The following is an 18,320-nucleotide window of genomic DNA, read 5'->3' as shown; positions in this document are numbered from 1 at the left end:
CTGCTCAGGAAGTCGAGGTCATTTGAGGTCAGAGGCACAATCCTAACCACGTTCTGGTACGCCTTCACTGGTTCCAGACCTCTCTCCTGCTTCCGTGACAGGCAAATCCTATAAAGGGCCAAAAAGATCCTCGCAAACCAGTCCTACATCTTACTCCCGGCCTTGGAGTGGCTCCCCTCAGGTTTCAGGCTCCGCTGCCCCGCCTGCAAACCCCAGAGGTGAAGAGCAACCTTTCTCTCCAGAATCGTCCTCAATTCCCAGCAACCCTGCAAAACCCTCATCGCCATAACAGCCCCGCCCAGCGTAAAGCTGCGCATGATATTCATATTATATAAATGTAGAGCACAGCTTACATCACAGTAGCTTACCAATGGTACAATTTGCACAATTCTGTACAGTATTTATGGTACCTTTACTTTGTATATGTATATTTTCACCCATTTATTTATTTATTGATGTTCATAATGTTGATACCCCCATGTGCCCCCCCAATTGTCCCTCTGGGATAAATAACATTTTTTCTGCTTCTTCTCTACGGGTTAAACACTCTGCATCTTAACGCCTCTCCTGCCACTTCTTTGGGTTAATTTTAGACACCTACAGGTGTGGCAGCCGAAGATAACATAATACCCGGCACGTGACAGACGGCGCCCTCCTTCTCCGGGTTCGAATTTCCTCCCCGAGCCCGATGTGACAGAGGCATCAGCAGGTGGCATCTCAAAACCTCCGACAAAGGCTTTTATGGGAACGCAGATGTACAGAATTCAGATTCGGTGAAAAGAACACGGCTGCCGGTCCCTTGTGAAGACCCCCTTCGCCGCGACGTCTTCCCCGCCGGTCGACTTCCAGAGGCTCCTCGGCTCCGCTCGCACGATAAACGCCCTCCCGCGCGACGGTGACGCATCTCGGCGTCTTCAAAGGTAGAAGCCCGGAGCTTTTCCTGATACTTCAAATGTAAATAATCCACCCGTTCTCGCTTCATTAAGAGCCCCGCGGCGGAGCGGCGTGTCGTTTTCCCTCGTAAAATAGAACAACAACAACAAAAAAAAAAAAAAAAACACTATACCTGTGTTGGATGCGATGAGCCAAAGCCCATCACTTCCTCTTCATTCCCTGCCATATCAATCATTTCATATCATACCTTCCACTTTGCCAGGTTTTTCTGGCAATTCCTGTGGTCTTGATAGCCACCCCCTCACGTCACACACACACACACACACACACACACACACACGCACGTACACAAACACTGGAGCGTACTCATTTGTCATTCTGTCATAAAAGCAATGTCAGCATGAACAATAAACGTGGCTCATCCAAAACAAGGCTTTTGTCTGTCTAAAAGAAACGCTGTTGGCAGGCAATGCCTCCAACAATGCAAAACCAAATGGGCCACACACACACGCACACACACACACATACACTACTTCATTTATTACAACACTACCCATTTAAGCCTGTCTGAATACAGTAAGTGATAAAGGAGTGAAATTAGCCTATCTGTCAGACCATCTGAGGCACAAACAAACAGGGAGGCATGGGACGGCGTGCTGAAGGCCAATCAAAGGAGATGAGATAGTATCATTGTGAAAGTGTCGGGTGATGGAAGAGGAGGAGGAGGTCTGATAAAACCGTGAAAACATCAATATTGGCGAACTCCTCCGCAGAGGGGAGGGAGGTGGACTCGTCCACGAAACGTTCAGCCCGAGTCCAGATGGGCCAGAATGAACTCGTACCCGTGGGTATGCCCATGGGTGGCCCGTTCCAGCTGCGCCCGAGCGCCTGGACGCATAATTAACGGAGCCGGCGTCGGCTCCGACGGCCGCGGAGGTCGTGACGTCCTCGCCGTCAGTCGGGCGCCGATCCGCCTCCGGATCACCCGAGCGCGTCCTTGCCCCGGCGGCAGATCGCCCGGAGGACATCGGTCACATTATACAGGGCCGGCGCGAAAGGCCCGGGCGCAGAGACGGAGTCCGGCCTCCGGAAGGAAGCCCCGCCTCCGCTCGGGGCAGGCGGGGCCCGAGACAAGAGACGCCGAGATGCGCGAGGACGCGACCTTCCTCGTGCAAAAGAGCTCCCTCGGCGGCGCCGATCAAAGCGGGCGACTGACAGCGACGCACCGATTGGGCCTGAATGATGTCGCCCGCGGTGATTAAATGGGCTTCCTCCATCGACGCTGGATGTATTCATATGTCTCTTAAATGGGATTTAGAGCAGTAATTCCACTGACGGGTGTAAATTTGTTTCTTTTAAATGTCAGCCCCTCGCAGGTCGGCGTAATTGTGTTTCGGAAAATGCCACGGCATGTGTCACCGATTTTAATTTATCACGGACATTCTGTGGCATTTCTTTGAAAAGGCGTCGAATAACTTCGCCGATATCGCCGGAAGCCGGATAGGATCGGACCCGCTATCCCGGACTCTGACCCGCGACCGAGCGATAGGATTCAACCGGGTCAGGTCCGCACCTGCGGCGGCGACGAACCCCCCTTTACGTCAGCGATACTCCGACTCCCAAGAAAAGCCACTTCAGAAGCCCTCGCCAAACAAATCATTTGTTCCCGCTCAGACCGCAGCTCTAAATCTCTGGGTTCCCATTGACCTGGAACTGTGCCTTCACACAATACTGAAAGAACCCTTTGAGAGGGCTAGGGTGGCGGGCAGGGTGCGTGGGGGGGCGGCGGGGAGGGGGAAGCCGGGGCCGGGACACTGCGAGGCGATGGTCCCTTAGCTCCTGTTTCCCAGCTTTGAGTGATAGGCCCTGGGAGATGAAAGACCCTTAGACTCGGTGAATTGAGCTCCAGACAGGTCTCAGAAAACTGGACGTGCCAACACAGGGCCTCCTTCACCAGCGTAGAATGAGCGCTTTCAATCCGCCGCCCCATTGTCTCCTCGCATAAAGCGAGCGTTTGACTTCTGATATGCGACAATGCGGTGGATATGCGGTATTGTTGGGGCTCAATTAAAGGATTCATTCTGGAGGCCTGGAGCCGTAATGAGATTAAGAATTCAACTGCATCCCCGCCACCCCCTTACCATTCATTCTTTTATATTCGCTCCGCTGTGTAACCAAAGATACCAACCAATTTCTGATACAGTTAACGGATCATTAATAAGACATCTCTGAATGTCGGGTTCAGAAGTTTAAAGTTGAGACGGCTTTTGAGTGAGCGGCGTAACGAGCTTCGTGAGAAACCGAGCTCCATCGCGGCTGGCGGTCGAGGACTCGCACAGAGAGAGACGGTTCCAGAGTTCAGGCGGTATCACTTATGAACGGGTGACGGACAGCAAAGACTCTGCCCAAGCTTGACCATCCTTGCTGTTCGAGCTCTTCCCCTGAGATGGGAGTTCGGGGTACGTCGCCTCTGAGCGAATAATGGACCACCAAGACTCGGCCCAAGCTGAGCGAGCTTGACCTTCCCCGATGTTTCAGCCCTTCCATCGAAAGGACGGGGCCAAAATTCAGGCGGTATCACTTATGAACGAGTAACAGACCAAGGCTGAGCAAACTGGATCGTCCTTGGAGTTTGAGCACTTTCACAGAGATGGGTGTACCAGAGTTCAGGAGGTATGGCCTGTGAACGGACGATGAGCAAAAAAGACTCGGCCCAAGCTGAGCGAGCTTGACCTTCCCTGATGTTTGAGCCCTCCCATCGAAGGGACGGTGCCAAAATTCAGGCGGTATCGCTTTGAACGAAAGACGGACAATGAAAACTAGGCCCAGGCTGAATGAACTTTGACAGACAACTCCAAAATTCAAGCAGTATCAAGCAGGATCGTTCTTGGTGTTCGAGCACTTTCACAGAGATGGATGGTTCCAGAGTTCAGGTAGTGCGGCCTGTGAACGGACGATGAGCAAAAAAGACTCGGCCCAAGCTGAGCGAGCTTGACCTTCCCTGATGTTTGAGCCCTTCCATCGAAGGGACGGGGCCAAAATTCAGGCGGTAACAGACCAAGGCTGAGCAAACTGGATCGTCCATTGAGTTCGAGCACTTTCACAGAGACGGATGGTTCCAGAGTTCAGAGGGTATGGCCTGTGAACAGGCAATGAGCAAAAAAGGCTCTGCCCAAGCTGAGTGGCCATGACCTTCCTCGGCCCAAGCTAACCAAACCTGATCATCCCTGGTGTTCCAGCGCTTCCATCTTAAGGGACGGGTCCGGAATTCAGGCGGTATCACTTATGAACGAGTAACAGACCAAGGCTGAGCAAACTTAATCGTCCTTGGAGTTCGAGTCCTTTCACAGAGACGGATGGTTCCAGAGTTCAGAAGGTATGGCCTGTGAACGGGCAATGAGCAATAAAGACTCGTCCCAAGCTGAGTGGCCTTGACCTTCCTTGATGTATGAGCATTTCCATCGAAGTGACGATTTGAGAATTCAAGCGGTATCGCATACGAACAAATGACCTGTATAGACCCGGCCCAAGCTAAGCAAACCTGACCGTCCCTGGTGTTCCAGCGCTTCCATCGAAGGGACGGGTCCAGAATTCAGGCGGTATCGCTTTGAACAAATGATGGACAATGAAAAAAACTCCGCCCAGGCTGAATGAACTTTGACAGACAACTCCAACATTCAAGCAGCATCATGAACAAATGATGGTCGACGCAAACTCTGCCAGAGCAGCGCAGACTTTGACTCTCCCCCCTCAGTGGCCTGGTACCATGCCACAGAAGGGCCTCAAGATGGATGATGTTTGTCAGAAACGATCTCCGGTTTCCTTCATATTCCGCCGCAGGAGATCCGAGGTGCCTGACGACAGGATGCAACACGACGGGTAGGAATGCCAGTACAGTGCTATGGATAATTAACACGGTGTTGTGTTATTACAATATTATTACTTGTTATTAACAGTACGGTTATCATAATTGAACCCATAACTTAAAGATAGAAGGAAAGCATAGTTTCCTGTTTGTACGAAACACAGTGACATCAGCCGGCCAGTGGACTTCAGCATCCGAGCCGAGTTTGTGATTAGGCTACAACTTGGATCCAACCAACGTTTCCACTTAAGCTGTGGTATAAGTGCAAGCATGGACGACAAGCATCCATACCATACTCTCCCACTCACACACACACTCACACACACCCACTAAAAGCTGCTCCTATAAACCAGAGTCCATTTTTCAGAGAGTGCCAGCGTCAGAAGTACAACAAGACAGCCTGCTTTGTATCCTTACATTTTGCAGTGGAAGACAAATCCATTCTGGACCTGTCATATCCTGCATAAATCAACGCAGGGAAATGGATGGCACCCCACCATCACCTCCCCAACAACTCCACCCCCACCACCCCTCTGGCCTCTCTGGCTGGGTTTCCCTTCGCTTCCCCCAGCCAAAGGGTTACTCATAGAACTCTGCCCACGCTTCCATTCCAGGCCGCCGTGCAGAAGTTTTTTTGTTTCAAGTTTTCAAAGGAGAGTTTTTAATCCCCTCTCAAGTCTGAAAGCGTTTGGCCGGCCGGTCGTCACCGAAGGGGCCTTCTCCCTCTTCTTGTTCCGCCTCGGAGATATAGATGTGTGCGGGTTACAAAGGGGGTTGTCGGTTGAAATTACGTCATGAAACCAACCTTGGAAGGGAAACCGGGAGGAAATCTGAATGCACAAATGATCAGCTTTCACTTGAGATATATATCATTAAACCATCCATAAAGGCAGGAGCCTCACCTGGGGGCCATTGGGCAAGAGGCAGGGTTCACCCCAGGCCGGTCCATCACAGGGACACAAAGAGCCATTCAAACGTCATGTCCAAGCATATGACTAGTCACCCTGTCATTCACACATTTACGCTCTATCTGGGCAATTTAGGGTCTCCAATGAATCCTCCGTGTCTCTGGACTGTTATATATACATATGAGATAAGATAAGATAAGATAAGATAAGAACAACTTTATTAATCCCGAAGGAAATTGTTGTGCCAGAGTTACAGAAAATATAACAGTAATAAATAATAAAAAGAAAAAGGCAGAATTAGAAATAAAAATAAACTACAAACTATAAAGTGTCTCAGTGAAACTATTAAGTGTCTTAGTAAACAAGTGATAAAACTATAAGTGTCTTTGTAACAGGTGAGGTAAGGAGTGCACAATAGTATGATAAAAGGAAAAAGTGTAGTGTAGCTGTTATGAAATGAAATATTGCACAGTTCTGAATACTGCACAGTGAAATGAAATATTGCGCATATATATTTATATATACATATACATACACAGATATATATATAAGTTTGGCGGGTGGACTCTGGATTTTTTTCGCTTACTTCTGACTTTACGTAAGCCTCTTTATATAATCATAATGTTCAGTTGTACATTTTGTTTGCGCCAAGTTCGTGATGAGAAGATAAAGGGTCATCCATTGCTCTGCTCACACACACACACACACACACACAAATGCAGGCTGTCCCTCTTAAGTGCACATTGATAGAAGTGTGACTGGAGCTATAATAAGCGCAGGAGCGTCACAGCGTCTTTCCAAGGCTGCGTGCAAAAAAAAAAAAAAAAAAAGGAAAAAAATTGGTCGTCATTAAAAATGCTCCCGGACCCCTCAATCGCCGTCCTTTTTTTAAAACTGAACGCCGCCTCACAGCCGGGCACGCCGCTGCAATATCACACCTCCGTCTGTCCCGCGCAAATGAGAATGAGTCACCAGCCGGCGGGCGTTGAACGGCCTGGATGGAGGCTGCAAAGGAGTTATTAGTAAACACATTTATCTTTCGCCGTGTGCCGCCGTGAGAAGGAACTCAAGAGTGTGAACCGGCATCCGGCGGTTTCTCATCCGGACGCCGCGGAAACAGCCGCGATCAGGCAGGACGGCACAAGATGGGGTGGGTCACACAGAGACGTGCTAGGCTAGTTTCGGGCTAGCTCCGGGCTAGCCGACCCTCGCCGTTTGCAAAAAGCGCGGGGAAATGAGGCTTGAAATGACAGAAACCGATCCGCACGCGACTCCGAACTGCACACGCTCCATGAGTTCTCCCGCGGCGCCGATAGCATCCATGAAATGACCACGGAGCATACAAGTATGGGGTGCGGGCGGTGGTTTCGGATGGTGATTTCGACGCCGGGGTTTCCATGACTTTTCCCCCGGTCTTTGAACTCACCACCGGATGCTGTTTAGCTCTGGCAAAATTAATGACCTGTAAATGATGAACCGGGTGTTTGGCCTGGTGGGGCTTTCTATCGTCAACCGGCGTCATCAATCATCGACCCACGCCGCCATTCAGACACAATAAGTGTCTTCTTTTTAATCAAAACAACAACGACCTAAAGGTATCCTAATCCGTTCACTCTAATTTTCATTTAAGAAAGACTTTTAAACATTTCTATTATTGCCTGACGTGGTTGGTTAAATCTTAGAATGAGCATCTGTTAGTTTTTGTTATTATCATTAGCATTATTATTCATTTTTGGTGATTTTGACCCACTGTAATCTCTTTATTATTACAATGTGGGAGGACGATCCGCGGAAAAGGATCGTGCGGACGGTTTTAATTGAACCAAAACCTTCCTTTAAAAAACAGATATGAACCGGAGCAGTGCTTTGACTTGTCCTGGTGTCAAATTCAGAACCCAGAATTCGGACCCCACGTGATATATTTACAGTGGCCCCTCACAAAGCGCAATTTATCCTTGAAATGCAGAAAAAATTTCATGATACAAACACGAGAGCGAGAAAATCCAAATCCTCGCCGCCATCTGCAGCGGTCAGGATTCATATTACAACACTATAACTTTCCAAAAACCATGATTTTTCTTTTTGATATCCCTAATATTTATACTATCCTTCTTTTTTTTAGGGTTTTTCTGTATTAATATCCTTATTTTGTGAGCTTGGGGGGGGGTGGAAAAATAAATTTGTTTCCTGTTTTTTGAAATGGGGAAAATTCATTTAACATATGAAAAAAATGAAAATTAAAAAAAAAAAAAAAATCAATATACAAACTCATTTCTGGAACAAATAAAATCCATATTTAAAGGGACCACTGTGTTTACCTTCTTCTGGAGACTCCACCTCCAGAAGCTTCCACACCTTGCTGTTTTTAGGCCTGCGCCGCCTCGCGTGTCCGTGCAAGAAGCAACTTGGAGGCTGGGCGTGTTGCCCGAGGACACTTCGCCACGCGGGCAGGAACAGATCGAATCACGACCCTACGATCGGGAAATTATTCACGGAAAACAGCGACGGGTCTAACGAGAAGCGCCCGAACGGCTTCTCCCGATCCTGGCGAGGTGATTGGATCCCCGAGGTCAGGTGGTCGGGGAGGTCGGGGGGGTCGGAGGCTCTGTTTTCAAAGTAACTACTTGACCTTGATGTGCTGTTGAAGAATTCCTCAGCTGCTGGCACGTCACGCCTGCGGGCACCGAAGCTGCACCCGCCACGCAATGCAACGCCTGACACACACACACACACACACACACGGGAAACTATATTGTAATATATGCTCTTTAACTCTTAAAGGGAAACAGAACTTACAAGGTTGTTACGTCTGATCCCACACACATGCAGAAGTGTTGTTTCTACTCAGCTGGACGGGACACAAAATGGCGACACACACACACACTCACACGAACACACACACACACCTCACGAGCCGTAATCTGACCTGGTTGCCTCCTGCACCGGGGGGGGGGGGGGGGGGGGGGGGGCTGCTGGAAGGGATGAGCCATAAACCACTTGGCCAAACTTGAAAGCCCCTCGCTTGGACTCGGACAACACTGGGTTTGTTGGTCGAGGCTGAGAACACTGTGTGTGTGTGTGTGTGTGTGTGTCGGAGGGAGAGATTCCCCTGGTGGTCTGGATCGCTCTCTCTCTGAGATGCGATACCGAGTCATAATAATCCCAATTTAATAACGGCATCTATCGCTGGTAAACCTGAGGGTTGTGTTCAAACGGCGCTTTTCTAGCCTGCTGTCAACACACACACACACACACACACGCACGCATGCACGCATGCACAGTTGGCAGAGGGTGGCGTACAACTTGCCAGCCCGCTAACACATTCACACACATCCGTGCACCCATGCAGCGCGGTCAGCGTCCGTCTCAGAGATCCTTCCACACCAACCCTCCGATCACAACAGGCCTCCGCCGTCTCACCCAGCGGGGGAAGATACCATTTATCATTTTACGGGGGTGGGACACAACGGTAAATGGTCTTAACTCCGTCAGGAGGCGGAGCTGCCACGCAAGGCGCTAACCAGGAGCAACGTGGGTTTACACGAGGACACTTCGGGTATCCGACCGCTAATGTTCTCCTCTACCAGCTGAGCCGCGGCCGCCCCAAGAATCCGGTAAGCTCTGGAGCTAAAACCAAAATACGGCCTTAGCTCCAAACACGCCTTAGCGGTGACGTGGCTGACACTTTGAACTTCTTTTTCCTGTCAGAGATGCGGCTGGGGCTCCACAAATGCGGGATTTGTCCAAGGAGTCAAAGCGAGAGGGAGTTACGGAGCGACGTCTTACTGACCTTCTATTAGCCTTAAAATGACAGAGTTCGGCGTGTTTTATTTTGAAAGGCGGCGTGTTTTTACGCGGGCCAGCACTGGCAACGCCGGATGCGACCGATGCACGCTCCGGCAGCGACGGTAGCTTCGGCGGCGACGCAAAAATAAACTCAGAAAGCAAGACAGTTTGGGAAGGAGAGGAGGGGAAAAAAGAAAAGAGAGCGAGATTTGGGGAACATTTTAGGAAGCGTAATGGTTTGCAGGGTGAACAATTCCACTGAACATTTCCATCTGGATCTCATCAAAAGTCGGGCAGAGAGTGGCTCTTGCTGCGGTGATTCAAACAAGCACACACACACACACACACACACACACACACACACAGTTGCACACACTGGCGCTATGACTCATCCACGACAGGAAGAGGAAGTGGTGTGCAGCTAAAACATGTATAACTATAGCTAGAATTAATTGCCGAATCCCAAAAAAAATCATAGTCCTCCGAGTCGACCCGGCCACATTGGCACATTCCTCCGTCAGGCTGGGCCCGCCGGATGAAAGCCCGGCTCTGATTGGCTGCGACGTAACCGATAGGCGAGTGCTTTTACAACCCGGGAAAGGGAAACTTGTGCTTTAAGGAAAAAGAGCTTCAAAATCTACTCTTCCTGGGGAAAAAAAAGAGGCGGGGTTTAAACTGCAAATAAATAAATAAACGATGAAATGAATGTATGTATGTACCGTAATTTCCGGACAATAAGCCGCAACTTTTTTCACGTTAACAACGATTGCGGCTAATATATCGACTTTTTTGGGTGGGGGACGCTAACGAGCTTCACGCCGCTAAAACACTTATCCTCGTCACATCGGACCGATGAAATGACCGGGAAATTCTGAGTCCGTTCAACTCCGACACCGAAGAAGACGACTTTGACGGTTTTAATGCGCAGGAGGAAGCACGAGATAGCGATCGGCTAACCGGAGCGACTTATATTGAGGTGCGCTCAATAGTCTGGAAATTACGGTATATGGTTCTGAGATGGTTATATGGTTGAGTGGTCACTTCCACTTCCGACTACTGGTACTTCGGACATTTGGTAACTAAATTGTACTTTTTGTAAGTGGCTTTAGAGAAAAGTGCTGCCAAATGACTGTTATGTAATGCAATGTAATGTAATGTAATGGACTGGTCTCCTGTCAATCACCTGTCAATCACAGCGTGGCCTCCTGCCGAGTTCTGGCTTAGAACCTGCGGAGAACCCGGGTTTACCTCTGAGCAGCCCCCCCCAAAACCTTCCCGATTCTGATCGAACCCTTTGCCCTCCCATCCGCCGCCTCCTTCTGGTTTGTTAAACCTGAGCTCTGTCATCAAGTCAGGTCAGATTTTATTTCTACGCCGCCAAATCACAACCCAGTCTTCTGATGATACCTTCCACTTGGAGCAGGTCTGGATCTCCACAGAACATTCAGAGGTCAACATTCCCCAATGAGCAGCAGTAAGGAAATAACCACCTCTTAGAGACTTTGGACGGGTCCTGGCTCGTCTTCACTATAGTGGTGACGTCAACGGCCCGCTCGGTGGTGGGACTGAACCTGGACCTCCTTGGACCGGTGGCGGTGGGGAGGGTGAAGGACCAACCAGGAGGCATCTGGGAGAATCCTCCCATCCTGCGCAACGAGCTGTGGATAACGAGCTCCTTCAGCACAACGGTTCATCCCAACCCGGTGCAGAACCAAACCTTCCACTCATTCACATGTCATGCCTGTTTTTGTTTATTTATTTTATCCATCGCTTTTCTCGCTCTATGTATAATGTCATTAAGTTCTGTTTTTTTTTTTTTTTTTTGTATTTGTCACCCTTACTGTTCCTTTATGTTGTCCATTAGTATCCCTGATGTTGTTGCAGCTATCTTCTGTCACTCTATACATGTTTATTTCACTTAAATAAAGATCAATAAAGTTTATCTTATTTTAATGTGGACGGCCTTCTGCCTTGACCAGTTGGTTGGAGATTGATGGAGGCGGAGGAGGTGTGATGGGTTGAGAGGGACAACCGCAAACCATCTCTAATGCTGGTAATAACAGTAACGCTAACAGTTACGTGCTAATAGCCAAATGATTCATCCGACGCCTGGTTAGATGGAGTCCCGTGGGAACGTGCACATCGGGAGTTGCCCAAGGAGGAGAAAAGGTTATTATCGTGTAATGAGAAAGGGATACGAGTGAAAGGAATGAAAGCGGCGCATCATCCCCCAGCAGGGAAAGTCTATGGCAGCATAGCTAGCGGCTAGCTTAGCGCTAACCCAAAGCCACATTGTATTTTATCGTGTGTTCGCAGCTCTCTCTGCGTACTTCGCACTTTAATCCGACGCTTGACTTCGTAGCTGCACTCTGGCCGGCCTTTATGGGGCGCCCTCGCCGGACAGATAAGATAAGGGGGAAAACGAGACGTTCAAGATCTAAACGAGATCAGATGTTCGGGTTTGTTTTGGTCCTCTTCCCCCGCGCCGCTAAAATAGGCCAAAGAAGAGAGGAGGGGAGACTCTCGCCCTCTCCGTCTGCGGAAACTTGTGGGTTTTCTTCCCACTCCCCTTTCAGCCTGCTATAATTAGACCTGTGCCCCCCCCCCACCCACCCACCCCCAGATACCGGCCTTCGCTCGGATTCGGAGCTCCTTCTCCGCCGGGTTATGAAAATGATCAAGGGGAGACGGCGTTCCCACCGGACGCGGGACCTGCCGTGGAAAGCGCTTAGCTAGCTAGCGACCAAGTGTCTTCGCGGGACTCCATCCAATTTGCACACACACAATTATTCGTCTTTGGCGGAGCGTAACCCCTAAACAGTTTGGGAAACCAACTGTGTGAGTTGCTGCACGACATTCCCATGTATCCAGTGTGCGTGTGTGTGTGTGTAGAATGCATGCACTTGTGCGTGAGAGAGGTGGAGTTGAGGGTTTTCTATGGAGCAAAAGCAAACAGTCCATAAAGAGGCCCTTCCACTCTCCCATTTCAATGTAAATGAGTCTGACTCTGTTCGAGGGTTAAGGAACTCTCCGGGGGCTCGGCGACTACCGCCACTGGGGTCACGCGCGCACGGGGAAACGTGCACGCCAACAGAAAGCCTCGGCGTGCACACACACACACGTACGCACACACACTCTGAGGCAAGAGGCCCAGATAAAGAGCTCAGAGAGCCTGTCAGAGTGTCAGCTCCCATTAGGCCAAAGGCTGTTGTGTGTGTGTGCAGGCAGGCGTACTGCTTTTTACATTTCATTCAACACACACTCTATTTTTCTCTCACACACACACATCCTCCCAGTGCCGCCCCGCCTGGCTGACATGCTGTTTCAGGCAAGACACACAAAAGGCAACGGAACCCGGCTGAAAAGACAAACATCTCCTACATTTCCTACATCACACGCAGCGCGGGAGAAGGAGAGGAAACAAAACCCTCTAAATGACTTTAGATGAGGCGAGGTGGCGCCGAATGCAAAAGCGGCGGCTTTCCAGGACTCCGCGCGGGAAGGCCGATGCGTTTCAGGGGGTCGGAATTTTTGTTTTTTTCCTCCGGAGCAGAGGCGGGGACGGGGAGAGGTCCGGATAACCCCGGCGAACCCCGACGTTACCGGTGCCGCCGCTAGCTCCAAAGCTCTCGCCGGTGCCGGATTAGCGCCGACACGTAGCCGAGCGGGGAGGAAAAATAAAAGACGCAGAAGGTCGAGACGCAGCTGAGTCAGGCAGGTGCGTCGACGTGTGTCACGACCCGAAGCCCCCGGCGTGCCGGGGCAGCAACATCAGCGCTTTCCTCACCGCCGCTGCGATGCAGGCCGACAGCTGTTGCTCGCAGAAAGCCGCCGCGGAACATCCGCGCACATATACAGCTAAGTCATGCTACACAAAAAAAAAAAAAAAAAAAAAAAAAAACACACACACACAACCCGGTCTGACTCTCCCGTCTAATCACCTCTTGTGTTGGAGAGCTCCAAACCGCAGTCCAGACCCCCCCGGCTGATTCATAAGCGCACAGTCAGAGGTTTTCTCACATACGTGCTCATTACCCAACTGGGTTTTCATCTTCATGCGTGTTTTCCCCGGGTCTAGCGGGATGAGGGAGGGGTGTGTGTGTTGGCCGGGCTTCAGTGGCGGCCCATGCGTGCACACACAGGCTCAGACCGGCAGCAAAAAAACAGAAGACAAACCAGAGAGGGCTAATTACGGAATCACGGGAGCCCGTCGGGACCCAGGGGGCTCCGAGGGGATGTTCCTCGGACCTCGGTGGGCCGTCAAACACCCCCCACACACACACACACACACACATCCTTACCCCCACACACACTGAGTCACCACTACGCTACAAGGAGTGGGGGCGGGATTCATGAACATCCTGCCAGTTCTTGGCTGAGTCACAAGAGGAGACGGGCGTATTTTGGTTTATTTTACTTCCTGTTCCGGTAAGCTATCTCGCGCGCTTCTTCGTCATCCTCGTTCTGCTTCTCTTCAGCCACAACAGCCCGACCCGACGGCCGGGGAGGCGTAGACGGTCAACATTAGCCACTTAGAGAAATGATGCTAATGCTCGGTGGGGGCGGGTTTCCTTGAAGTGCAGATAATTGTTTCGAGAGTCCCTGTGGAGGGCGGCTGGTTCATTTCCATATCCCCGCAGTGGAGGGGTGTGATGTACAACCAGTCGTGGGGACGGTTCCATCAAAATGAGCAAATGCATAATGACAATAATTGCTGCAACAACAACAATGATAATAATAGTAATAAGAGTGCAGGATGAGGGGCAGATCATGGATGGATGATATATCATTGTAATATATAATTATTAGAGTGATCATAATCATTTCTAATAATTATATCTAGTAAAAAAAATTATAATAATATGATTATTATTAGTGACACTTTTATTATATTATAATTATATAGTGATAACATTAATAACTATTACAATTACAGTAATATAATAACATCGCTACAGTTATTTGCACGATAGCGGTTAGTTTTTATAATTTTGACAATAATGAAATAATAGCAATGATCAATAATAACAGTTATTGTTATTATAATTTTGGCAGTAATGATCATTTCTGATGATGACAATGCTTTCTAGTAATGACAGTAAAAATAATAATGATTATTGCTGTCTCTTATTGTAATTTATTTTATTATTATTTATGAAAACATGGTGATATAATGACAACAATACTTGTGATGATAATTATAACAATAGCTAGTAAAAATAATAACAATCTAATTATTGTTATTATTTACATCATTATTTAACACTGATCACGGTAATAATGATAATAATTGATATATTAATTAATTGTTGCTGCTGCTATGTGTATTATAGTGGTTAGATTTTATAATGGTTGCAATTTCGATAATAATAGTAACAAAGAAATAATAATGATGATGAATAATAATAGTTATTACAATTACGGCAATAATAATTACGATAATTGGCGTCTCCGTCGAGCAACATCGGCGTGACTCGTGCGCATAAACACACATCGGCAGCATCCGTGATTGTCAGACGGGGCCGCGGAGAGGCGGGGGAGTTTCCCCGCATGAATCACACTTTCTCAGACGTTTCAAAGGGTTGAAAGAAGATGAGAGGGGGGTTTGATTTGAGCTGAGGATGGGGAGGGTCATGGGGGGGGAAGGCCTGTATTTAACATGCAGGATGCCGCTTGTCTATAGCCCCAGGTAGGGCAGAAACACGGAGCTAAGCGCTTTCAGCTCCGTCCAGCAGGGAAAGTGCAGAGAAAGAGGTTTTTTCGCCGTAATGGAAGCTATTAATTATCACCCACTCCCGCGCTATGGAGTCATCACTATGTAAAGTTAAATCCTTTTCGGAAAAGTGGGATATTGTCATCAGTTTTTTCCACTCCGAAATAGGTCCGACTGTGTGTCGGCGGCGGCGGCGGCGGCGGCGCTGGGGTTGCAGAGATTTGTCTTTGAGTCGCCTGATGTTATCAGCCGCCGGACGGCCACGCGGGTCAGAGGTCAAGTCCGGCTCCATTGTGTTGACTTTGAAACATCGTGTGTTGGACTCTACTTCCTTCCCTAATCCCCGGCAGCTGCGAGTGTGTGTGCGAACATGCACTCCGGTGTGTGAGGCGAACGCGGAGGTAGGACAGGAAGGACCGGGGCGCCGCCGGACCGCCGAGGCCCGGCGACTTAGCATAGAAATGAGCCGGATTACTTCATTTGAATATTATCAAGCCCACGGCTGACGTAAGACCGTATTTTTATTCATCGACAACCGACATCCGGCGGGAGCCAGGAGCTCCGCTGAAATATTCATTTACGCGACGGGAAAGAGAGAAATCAATCCGGTGGAAAAACACGAAAAAAATAAAATAAATAAAAGAAATGCCCGCGTTGTGGCGGAGGGGCAACAAGAGGCCACGCTGTTTTCACCAGGCTACAGTTTAGGCAGAATAAAGTCATGCTCCATTTTCAGCCGATCCTGACAGCTGCTTTTTTAAATGACACCTGATACCCTGACACCCCCACCCCCCACACCCACCCCCACCCATACACACATGACCCCCCCCACACACACACACACACACACACCATTTAGCTGGAGACACACTCGAAGAGAGACATGCGTAGGAGGGAAGATGAGAAATGAAGTGTTTTTTTTTTTCCTCGGAGGAGTGTGTGTGTGTGTGAGGGGGGGGGTCATGCAGCAGGGCCACACATCTCAGCATTGCAACCACACACACACACATACACTCACAGGGGCTGTCTCCAAACAGAGTAGTGGTGTGTGTTTCATGTGCGAGGCGCTCGGTGCTAGCTCGGAAAAGGTCTTGCGCATTTTCCTTCTTGTGCACCGGCAGCCAGGCAAGCATGGTGGGAGAATCCACACCGAGCCCTTTATTTAGCAGATTCCCTCCCATCTCACGATCTTCTTCGTCTTAGTAATATTACATGATAATTACAACGTTAAGATGGTGTCGAAAATAACTTTTCAGAACTCTAAGCGCGATGGAACCCACAAAAGGTATCCTAGACATGTATGCTCGCAGCAGTGAGTTCAGCACTGCTAGCGTGGCCGGTGCACAAGCCCGGCTGTCGTGCACGGGAGTCTCCCAAAGCATCATGAGTCGGGATAGGAGGTCGGACAGGACAGTTTAACCTCGAATTAGGTGCCAGAGATGATCTGATCGCTCAACCTGTCTGCATTGAAAACAGATGAAGAAATGTCTTGGTCACTAGGATGATTCTAGAAATACTATTTGACTGGCGGCCACATATTCAGATTTTTTTTTTTTAAGACATCTCCGGCAGATGATCTCAGCCCATTTCTGCATTAAAAAAAAATCTAATTTATCTCATATAAACCCAAGATGGGGCGTCTCCTCAATTCATCCTCTGCCATTCCAGCCCCGTCCCTTTAAGGCACAGTGGAAATTTCATTAGGGGCCGGCCGGGCCCCGCTTGGACGTGAGATCAGTCTCGCGCGGAGAGACATCTGTCACCCCATTGGTCGCTGGGGCTGATTTGGCTGGTTATGTTGCCCCCCCCCACCACCACACCCACCCCCACTCCACCCTCCCCATCTCCACCCCCGCCCGTCTCCCACTTAAACAGAAAGGACGTAGCATATCAAATATCCTGGAGGATTATTCGTCTCATTTCATTCGGTGCATATATTCAATCACTGTCTCTGTAAAAATATATATACATAGATATCAGTATAAATATATATGTGTGTGTGTGTGTGTGTGTAACATTCATTCATGCATTCATTCATTCACTCAATCTATTATGCTTATTCTGCAGCAGGAGGGTCACAGGGGGGCTGCAGCCTATCCAAGCTGTCATTGGGCCTGAGGCAGGGTGCGATCACCATCCCTATATAAATACACACACACACACACACACATTCATATATACACACATATATATACATATATATATACACACACACACACATTCATATATATATATATATATATATATATATATATACACACACATACATACATAGATTATTCATATATACATAGCTGTGTGTATACATATAAGATAAGATAAACTTTATTGATCCCCATAGGGGAAATTCCTTTGTCAAAACAGTGTGACAGTTGTAATGTCAAAAAAAAAGGAAATAAATATGAATTTAAATGTGGGTATGAATATCAATAGAAAGGGAGCAGACAGGATATAGCAAGACAAAAAAAAAATCCAAGAATAAATAGACGGCAGATAAGTGGACAACAAACAACAAGATCAGGGATGGCAATGGGCAACATCAAGATACAGTGAGGGTGAAAAATACACAACTAGAACTAAAAAACAATATAGAGTGACAAAAGTAAATAGCAATGAATAAAATAAATAAAAGATAGGCAGGATGATATATATGTGTACATATACACAAACAAATACACACGCACACATTTATGCATTGTGTATATATGTACAGTATATATGTTTTATTTTTGTGCTGATGCGCTTGTGTTATAGTTTAGGTATGCTATTGCTACATATATACTGTGGCTGCTATGACAAAATGAATTTTGGGATAAAGGTCTGAATAATGTCCATCTATCCATCCATCTATCTATCAATCCATCTACATTTTGCATCCGTCATGAAGGTTAAACAACGCTGGAAGCCAAGCGTGACTTTTACATGCACTTAACCTGAGAATCCGGCGAGATTTGTGGGGGAAACATGGGTTGGAAGCGCCTGGCGTTCTTATCGATCCTCTTATCGGGCAGTAACCGGCGAGGCAAAACCAACGCCCTCATATCCAGGCGAAATTTCACACGAAAACATTACGCGTGTCGCACGCAATTTAATCCCGCGCTGCTGGTGCATCTCCTGACCCCCGCCCATCCCGCAGAGGCGCAACTGGAAATCT

The sequence above is a fragment of the Fistularia commersonii genome, chromosome 3 (assembly GCF_037954325.1).
Source record: "Fistularia commersonii isolate RoL2024-O1a breed Wild chromosome 3, RoL_Fcom_v1.0, whole genome shotgun sequence".
Classification (NCBI taxonomy): domain Eukaryota; kingdom Metazoa; phylum Chordata; class Actinopteri; order Syngnathiformes; family Fistulariidae; genus Fistularia; species Fistularia commersonii.
The sequence above is the reverse complement of the archived record's forward strand: the minus strand, read 5'-3'. Positions refer to the sequence as shown.